A 10,352-nucleotide genomic window follows, 5' to 3' on the forward strand; every position below is an offset into this window, starting at 1 on the left:
AGCGCTGCCGTTCTGGTGCTCCCCACCAGTGTTTGTTTACTGTGCTCCAGGACTGATGTCATGATGACACACATCAACGCTCCCGCCAATCACAGGCTCTAAGCCTCCAGGGGTGCTAATGGTTACTGTGGCACTACTTTGGAAACCCAACTACCCTTGGCTGCAAGTATGCACCTCGCAACATAAATACACTATTCAACACTGGAGCATGGCCACAGTGTGGTCAACACAGTTTTAGTCCAAGTCCTTTGAAAAGGGGTGCTGTCTTTTTAAGGGAGTGTTCTCTGTAATTTGCACGAACAGTAACTTCATTTTTGAACATAGGATGAAGAATATTATACTGCAGGAGGAGCATTATTCTTTTGATTGCTACTTTTTGCCTCACTAGCTTCACTCTATTAGGCCTTATGCACACGGCGGTGGCGGGCTCTGCAAACGGAGTACCGCTGCGGAGTCCGTCACGCCCCCCCCCCCCCAAAGACCCCATACTCACCTACAGATCTGCTGCTTGAAGTCCCGCATGATGCTGCGGCGCACATGCACAGTACAGCGCATGACGCACCGGTAGTGTCACATTACCTGCTGGCAGCATCATATGACGCGGCCGGCAGTGGACGGGGCGCATATTCACGCTATACTTCCGCTGTGCTGACTACAATGGAAGCCGTCCGTGCGTATACCCGCAGCAAATAGGACATGCTGCGGGTAATTTCATGCTGCAGAATTCCGCAGCATGTACATTGAGCTATTAGGTTCAATAGAATCTAATAGCTGCAGTGAAACGCAGTGATCGACTGGCTGTCTGAGCGGTCCCATTAAAAACAATGGGAGAGTTATACGGGAGATTAGCGATAAAAAAAATGTCTGTGTCCAGGAGGCCTTATGCTGTTTTGCTCACATTTCTCCCTAGGAATTGCGTAATACGTGAGCGGAAAAAAGAACACAGCATGTTCTATTTTGCAGCGTATTAAAGTGAGAGTTCCCATTCTTCTCTATGGGCACGTATGGGCAGGCTGTATATACATTGCATTGCAAAATGACAGCACAGGAAATTTAAACAAAGAAGGAAGACTGCGCATGATGGCGTGTGTGAGATACGATGTCATGCGCAGTACAATTTCGTTGTCATACATGGCAATAGGCCGGCTCACCACCAGCTTCACAGCGGTAAAATGCTGTGTTACTCACAGCGTTTTACACACATAGCCGCGTGAGCCCAGCCTTAGGGTTGCCAATCTCTGGGCTTATACTCTCACAGCCCACACTGTACAGGCAATGGCTCCCAATGTCTTTCAACCTATGCCAAATGCCATCAGCGTGTCTCATGGCAGCTGTACTAAGATATGTTTCTCTTCACTACACCCAGCAGGTTCCTCTGACGCTCAAAGTGGCTACTCCCACACTCTTACTTAGACTGGCTTCACACGACCGGGTCGAGTTCCGCTTGTGGGATCTCGCAGCATATCCTGGGTGTGAAGCCGGCCAATGATCGTCGGTCATACGCAATACGGATTATTTTTTCCAATATTTATATTTCCCACGATTTCGCTTAGCAATGATATGGGTACCTGTGGCCCGTACGCAATGTTCATCCATTCTGCAATAGGAATCCGGTCGTTTGAAGCTGGCCTTACTTTCTTCTTCCACCTTGTTATAGCCCCCCAATTAATCCCTCCCACCGGAAACACCAAGATGCAATGCTACCCTGTTTCCCCGAAAATAAGACCTACCTGAAAAATGAGTCCTAGCCTTATTTTTGGAGAGGCTTGAAATATAAGCCTTACACCAAAAATAAGCCCTTGTTACAATACATAAAAAAAAAAAAATACATTACCTAACAGGCTTGATCCAGGTCCTTCCCGCTGTTCTCTAGAGGTTTGGCACAGTTCCCACAGTCCTCAGCTGCTCGTACAACATCACGTCCTGGTTATGGGATTCATAAATCCCACCTCCAGGAAGTGATGGCTGTGATTTGTTCTTTGACTGCTGCTCAGCCAATCAATGCAGGGATGGCTGAACCAGTGCAATGACTGTGATGGGCTACAGCTCAGCCAATTCATAAATCCTGCCTCTACAACATGATGGCTGTTGATGTTTATTCAGCGCTGCATTGATTGACTGAGCAGCGGTGGAAGAACCAATCACAGCCATCGCTTCCCGGAGGTGAGATTTATGAATCCCATAACCAGGAAGTGATGTAGTATGAGCGAACGAGGACTGCAGGAAGCGTGTCAGAGCTCCAGTGAGCAGTGGGAGGGACCTGTACTGAGCCTGCTAGGTAAGTATAATAAGACCTACCCCAAAATAACACCTAGTGCCTCTTTTGGGGCAAAAATTACTGTAAGACAAGGTCTTATTTTCGGAGAAACATGATATGTGCCATCTCATTGCCTCACCTCAGCATTGAGCCTTGCATGAGCTTGCACTAATGCTGGACTTTTCTTTCTGTAAGCTAGCTACCTGGGCACTGAAATCCCTGGTGACCAGCAATCTCCGACAGACGTTGGCTACATGACTGCGTACAGTGACCTGCTGGACATTGCCAATTGCAAGGGGCAACAAGTGTAAAGCAGGCGCACTGTACAAGTAATGGGGTATACACAGGGGCAACAGTGGGGGACACACTAATAAGGTCATAAGTACAGGAATGAGGCAAAAGAATACTGTGAGGGGCGAGGAGGGTAAAAATTACCTTTGGAATATATATAATAAAATGCCAGGTGATAGATATCCAGGTAGCTATCAAAATGTTCAGCATTGGGGTACGTAAATTATAAGCTAATTGGTCATAATTGGTCCATAAGCCTGTTATAAAAGGGGAGGACCAACATAAGTGAATTAGAGTGAATCTATCACCAGATTTTGGAATGATAAATCTATCCCATCCATTACTAAGATTATTAACCCTTTCCAATCCACTGTCTGATTGAAGGCTGTACAGCTTCCAATGTCGGAAGACGTCCGGCAGGGTATTCTTACTGTATATTACTGGCCGGTCTGTTGTTGGGGGCCTCTACAGCATGTACAATACCGCAGTACTGACTCTGGCCAGTAGGTAGCACCCTTGTATAAAATGGCAGAAAGAGAAAACCCCCTAGGAAAACCCTGAATGTAAAATTGGATTGCAAAGGGTTAAGGATGTAAATAGTAATAGCTGGTTCGAGTATATGTATTCCTGCCAATAAAAAGGGAAAATATATGAAAGATTGGGAAATCTGGATTCAAAGCATTTTAGCTATATGCCGATTTCGTACTTACTTTATTCTAACTATGCAATTCTGTGGTTTGACCTGATCCACAAGATCTTTTTTTATATTTTTTCTTTTTACTTATATTCTAGTTATACAATATATGTGTTTTGTATAAAATTTTCTGTTATACATCACATCAATGATAAGCGAATGTCTATCTATTTTCACATTTTGTAAATATTTTTTTTAAAAATTCAATAAAAACCGAATGTTCAAAAAAAATAAAAATGCCAGGATGGAGTGACAAGTCTCTACTGAAATGTTTGTTCACATATGGCTGAGTTTATATACTATTCTTTGTATGCGGTAATTTCAAATTTTGGTCAGGGTGCTATGCTAGTCAATCTGCTTTTGGTGCACAAAACATTACAATACAGATTGAGGTATTTAGTAGGAAGAACAAAGAAACCCGCTTGTAGACTCATTGTAAAAAAAAAATCAAGCACATAGAAAGTTTCATTTGATTCCGATAACTCCTTCTATGTGTGATTGTAATGTTGACATGAATGATTACAGTATCAGCGTAAAAAGATAATCTATTGCGGGAAAACTGAACACTTGTAGGTAGGCTCTAGTACCCTGTTGTACTGCCTCTAGCTTGGATACAAGATGTGATATGGATGGACATGGAAGCTCTAGTACCCTGTAGTACCGCCTCTAGCTTGGATACAAGATGTCATATGTGGGGCATGGAGGTTTTAGTACCCTGTTGCACTGCCTCTAGCTTGGATACAAGATGTTATACAAGTGGGCATGGTGGTTCTAGTACCTTGTACCGCCTCTAGCTTGGTTACAAGATGTGATACAGGCAGGCATGGAGGCTCTAGTACCCTATTGTACCGCCTCTAGCCTGGATATAAGATGTGATACGGACTAGCATGGGTGCTTTAGTACCCTGTAGTACTGCCTCTAGCTTGGATACAAGATGTAATATGGGGGGCATGGAGGCTCTAGTACCCTGTTTGGCTGCCTCTAGCTTGGATACAAGATATGATAGGGGCAAGCATGGAGGCTCTAGTACCTTGTTGTACCGCCTCTAGCTTGAATGCAAGATGTGAGATGGGTGGGCATGTAGATATACAGGTTCCATATGGTATCCTGTAGCATATCACTCCACATTTGCTGTAACAACCTCTAGATCGTGAAAACGTCGTAGGCTGTCAAAGTTGGCGTCCTAGGTGGCCCATATATGTTCTATTGCTGATAAATCTGGTGACCGGGCAGCCACAGAAGTGTGGCAATGTTGTGGAAGCATTCCTGCGACAACCTTGTGTGCACGGCCGAGTTAGAAAATGCTCTTGTAAGCTGTCATGAGAGGAACACATAGGATGTCCTTAACATATCACTGAGCTGTCATTGTCTCTCGTACCATTACATCGTATGTGATGCCCCCAGACCATCATACCAGCAGTGGGGGCAGTGTGCTGGTCCACTGCAAAGACAGGATTGAGGGGTTTAACCACTTGGTCTCCAGACATGAACACGGCTGTCAATGGTGCCCAAACTAAATTTGGATTTGTCACTGAAGACAACCCAGTTCTATTTTGTAGCAGTCCAGTTTAGTCGTTCACCACTGCAAACGGAAACAATAGTAGGTGGGTATCAAAGGCCTGCAACGATGGTGCTACCTATTTCTACATGGCGGACAACAAAACACTTGGGGCTGCCTGTGCTTGTCGGATAATCGGACCATCCTACTGGTGGTCTGCCAAGGGCGTCTTGAGCCCGGTGCCTTGTTGTGTATGCCCTTATGCATCTACTGGTCCCAACACCTCCCAACAGACTGATCAGAAGGGCCCAGGTGGGTGAAAATTTGTTGATATGACCATCCAGCTTCTCACATTCCATTAATGCACCCCCTCTCAGACTCTGGTAACTGGGTGAAATCTCTTTGTGTCATAATGGTCAACAAGCTCCACACAGGCAGAAAAAGAGGTCACTACATACATGTAGCCTCTGAGAGCCTTTTTATAAGCCAACGGAGGAACCACTTTTAGGGCCTCAGGTGGCAAGACTATTCATCTAATCACACAACAACTCTAAGCATGTAAATGTATGCTGAATTTTGCAGCAAAATGACAACTTCTTCTAGGGGCCAGATTTTTTATTTTTTTTCAAAGAGTGTATCTTCCTTGGCGTACTTGTTACAACCGGCTTGCAGCAGCTGAAAGATGTGATCTCCATCTTGGTGTTTAGCACACTGGAATGCCATGGGACAATTTTATCTTATATTTAGCATGTAATTATATAGAGGTGTAACATGACATTATAAATGCAGGCTATTTATTTTTAGTTATGGTCACTCCCACAATAAAATTGACCTCAACTGACTTAGATCGTCAGCGGGCGTGTCATAATAATATCTTATACACGAGATTTAAAATTAGACGAGTAAGGTGTTGTAATGGAACAGAAAAGTCAGTCTTATTTTATTTTACAATATCTCCACCTGCCTGCGACCTAGTATATATTAAGCCAGATTCACACAAGTATATCGTAATGGATCCGTAATACAGGCATATTACAGGTGAAATTGCATCCATATTGCATCCCTATGTCATCAGTATTTGATCTGTATTTGCCTCCATATTTGCTCTCGTTGGTTATATTTCCTACTGTGCAAATACGGATCCAATTTTTTTTGCTTGGTAGAAATTAATACCAATAAATGGGAATACAGAAGCCAATGCTGATTCACTACAGATGCACTGCGGATGCATCCCTTTTTTAATCACTTCCCATAAACATATTTTTTTATCAAAAACAGACAAAAGTAGCGCATGCTACATTTTTAAAATATGGCTGTGAGAAATTTGGCCTTGTAAGTTGATTGATAGACTTTTATTAAGTCCATATTATGTGGCACAAAACATGGACCAAATGCGTATTGAGGCCTTAGTCACACGGGCGTTTTTTCACGCGATTTGCGGATCTATAAGCCCTTCCCTGCAATTCATCCTAAAATGTGTAAAAATACAAAATATATACTCACCTTCTCCCGGCAGCCGGAGCTCCGCGCGGCCGTCCTGCAGTGGGTGTGAAGGGGGTGTGAGTCAGACCTGCCCCCTGATTGGCTCAGCGCTGAGCCAATCAGAGGCATGTCTCACACACCCATTCATGAATTCCTGAATGGATGTGAGTCAGACCTGCCCCTGATTGGCTCAGCGCTGAGAGGCAGCAGTCACTCACCCATTCATGAATTCATGAATGGGTGTGTGAGTGAAACCTGCCTCTGATTGGTCAGGGCTGTGACCAATCAGAGGCAGATCATTCAGCAGGCGGGGATTTTAAAGCCCCGCCGGCTGATTAGTGCCGAGAAGCAGTTCAGGAGAACTGACAGCGGCCGCGGCTGGACTCCGGCTGCAGCGGAAAGGTGAGTATACAATTTTTTTTTAAATTTTAACACATTTTAGGATGAATTGCAGGGAAGGGTTTATATATTTAAGCCCTTCCCGACAATTCACCCCGCGCACGCCGGCAGCCCATTGCTTTCAATGGAGCGGCTGTATTGCTGGCTCCATTGAATTCAATGGGCAAACATCGTTCTTCTCTGTGACAGTTGTTACAGCTGTGGCAGAGAAGAATGATTTGTCTTCTATATGTTCTCAATGGGGTCGGCGCTGCTGCCGCCGGCCCCATTGAGCGCATATAGAGAAGACAACAGGAATCGCAGATCGCAGATAGGTGCGATCTGCGATTTCTGTTCTATAATTTATCGGACGAGCGCATAAAAAGCGCTCATGTGTCCGATACCATTGCAAAGCAATGGTTTTATAAAATCGCCGGACGCATGCGCATGCGCAAATCGCGGCTAAAAACGCCCGTCTGACTAAGGCCTAAAAATGTGCTCGTTTAAAAGCAGCCTTAGGCCGGCTTGACACAAAGCCTTTGTATTTGTGCGCACATTGTATATGATACCGTAGCTTTGCTAACTAGCACTAGAGCATCCTTGTGGATGCTCTACTGCTAGTCATATTGTTTGTCATGTAACTTTCCTAGAACCAAGCGAAGTGTAGTGTTTAGCAGCCTGATAAAAGAGGATTCTTCAAAGACCTATGGTATATTTAGTTTAACAATAAGGGGAAGCGCCTGTAAGGAGGTGGTTGTGATGAACCGCCTGCAACCCTGAACTGCACATCCTTACCATATATATGTCTGGGACTGGTAATGCAAAGTCATGTTTTGTTGTTTTACACTGAAATTGTGTTAAAACCACTTTTCTTTGCAGGTTCCGCCTCCCTTAAATACTTCACTACAGGTTATGCTAATGTGTATAGTTGTAGACAGGCGTAGGGCTTGCATGGCTCTCTGGTGACATGGGCCCATGCTAGAGTACAGGGCCGGATGGGTTCAGTCATTACTGGGTCAGATACTACATACAACTGCTTTGTTTCCCATTGGTGTTGTGTATGCAGTTAAGTGCCATTTAGGCACAGCGATTCGCTAAAAGCAGTCTTTTGAGCGATAATTGTAGGGTCTAACTGCACGGACATCTTGCAGTTTTCGTAAGCGATTTGCTCATCGTTGTCTTTCAGCTAGCTGAAAAACAACAATGAGCCTTATCAGGACAGCGCGCTGAGTTCTCAGCGGGATACCACTAAGGGCTCACACCCACTTGCGTTTTTTTTAACGCTGCGATATCGCTGCGTTTTTTTAACGCGATTGTCAATGGGGCTTTTTAATGTTAAAAACACATCGCAAGTTGGTGCTTTGCAATTTTTGTGTGATGCGTTTTTAACATTAAAAAGTCCCATTGACAATCGCATGAAAAAAACGTGCAAGAAAAACGCAAGTATGCAGGAGCCCTTATACTATTGTTTCAGCTGATATTCCACTCGGAGAATAGAGCAGGAGTATGCAGAAGACGGCGCTTCAGCTGTCTTCTGTATACCCCGTTCGGAGCGCTCAGCTGTATAACAAAAAAAACCCCCACTGAATGCTGATATAAATTTAGGATTTAGCAGTTTTTAATTTTTGTTCTTCTGTTCCATAATGGAACAGAGGAACAGAAATAAGAACAAATCCTATCAAAATACCGGAACCCGGCGTAGCCTGATGAGGTCCATTGTCTATAATGGTTCCATGCTATGCCATTCTTTCCAACATTTATGATAGAACCCCTAGACAGAATTAGCTGACAGACTCATCTGTTAAGTGCCATTCAGACACAACGATTATCGCTCAAAATTCGCTCAAAAGCGATAATCATTGTGTCTAAATGCATGGCCACCGTGCAGTTTTCGTTAACGATTCACGCATCGTTGACTTTCAGCTAGCTGAAAGACAACGATGAGTCTTATCAGTGCCGCGCACTGAGTTCTCAGCTGGATACTGCTGATACTACTGTTTCAGCTGGTATTCCGCTCGGAGAGCAGAGTAGGTGTATGCAGAAGACAGCGCTTCAGCTGTCTTCTGTATACTCCGCTTGGAGCGCTCAGCTGTATAGCAGCTGTATACAAAAGACAGCACTCCAGCTGTGTTCTGCATACCCCGCTCAAAGCGCTCAGCTGTATACCAACTGAGCACTCCGTGAACACAGCAGGAGTATGCAGAAGACAGCACTCCAGCTGCATTCTGTATACCGTGCTCAGAGTGCTAAGCGCTATACCAGTTGAGCGCTCCGTGAATACAGCAGTTGTATACAGAAGGCAGCGCTCCTGCTGTCTTCTGTATACAGCGGAAGCCTTCATTTACACACTAATAAGCTCTTAAGCAGCTAATTAGCTACTTAAGAGCTTATGCAAAGTGAATGCTCAAAATTGTTACTGAAACTGCCATTTGAGCGAATTTTAAGCGATCATCTTGCCGTGTAAATGCACACAACAATAATCGCTATGAGCAAATTTTGAGCAATAATCATTGTGTCTAAATGGGCCTTTAGTAGTAGAGTGTACATGTGTCTGGTGTGGTTGTGACAGCTATACAAGACTGACTGGAAGTCGCAAACATCGCCCAGAACGGTTTGTCAGAGTGGACTTGGGTCCAGTCAGCGAGCCAAAGTAGAGCTTTGATCCAAAGATCCTGGTGGGTGATGATCCACACCCTGTTGCCTTGACCTACATCGGCTGTGGCCTTAGCTGGGAGTGCAGGGCCCAAGGAAGCCCCTTAGTTGGATGTTTCCTTGGAGCATTGGAGCAGTTTTAGACTACTACCTGAAGAGAAATAATGTATCATGGGCTCAGCAAATGACTGCTGCTGTGACTAGAGACTCTAAGAATGCCAGCCCAAGGTGTTCAGTTAACATGAGTTGCCCTTTGAGTTTGACAGGGACTGTGACTGCCAAGAAGAGCTTGCCCAGCAGAGACCGTAACCTCCAAGCTGTGTGCCTTCTTTGAGAAGTTGTTCGTTTGCCACTAGTAACCATCAAGCTCTATGTCTTAAGAGGAGTTCAGTATCTAATTGTTACAGTAACCATTGTTCTTTTTGCCCCCTGTTGGAGTTAAGATCATTCAAAGTTGCTCAATCCTCAAGTGAGGCCCTGCAATAAAGGCCATTTACACGCAAAGACAATCTTTCAAACTATTGAAAGTTTTAGCGATCATTTTGCATAAAGTGTTAATAGACACTAATATCCATTAACACTTTATCATCTTCATTTGTGTGTAAAAGGGCCTCTGGGAGCTGTTTGTTCTCGCACAGGCTGCCGGTAGAATACAATGTAATCTCCCGACTCCCTCTGAGAACACAGTGTCTGTTAAGAGATACTTTATCTCTCTGCGGCTAACAATGGATTTTAAGCTCACCTTAAAATCATTGTTCAGACGAAAAAAGGGCAGGATGTGCGTTTTTACACGCAACGATTATCGCCCATCTATGGTCGTTTGAACGAATTTAAAGCGATAATCGTTGTGTGTAAATGGATCTTGAGGTTCAAGGTTCACACAGAACTAATTCTCTTATATATCCTCTACTCAATTCATAGATCTAGATTTTTGATAGAAATGATTTGTCATGCAGTTTTAGCATCCAAAAAGTTGACTACATGTAACAACTATCGGTTATTTTGCTACCGCCACTTTCCGACTATTTAATCAAGATGACATCAAAGAAAAGCAGAAACTACAACTCTGTAGACTTTCTGTTCTGAAAATCAGAGGAGCT

Source organism: Eleutherodactylus coqui, chromosome 3 (assembly GCF_035609145.1).
Source record: "Eleutherodactylus coqui strain aEleCoq1 chromosome 3, aEleCoq1.hap1, whole genome shotgun sequence".
Taxonomy (NCBI): domain Eukaryota; kingdom Metazoa; phylum Chordata; class Amphibia; order Anura; family Eleutherodactylidae; genus Eleutherodactylus; species Eleutherodactylus coqui.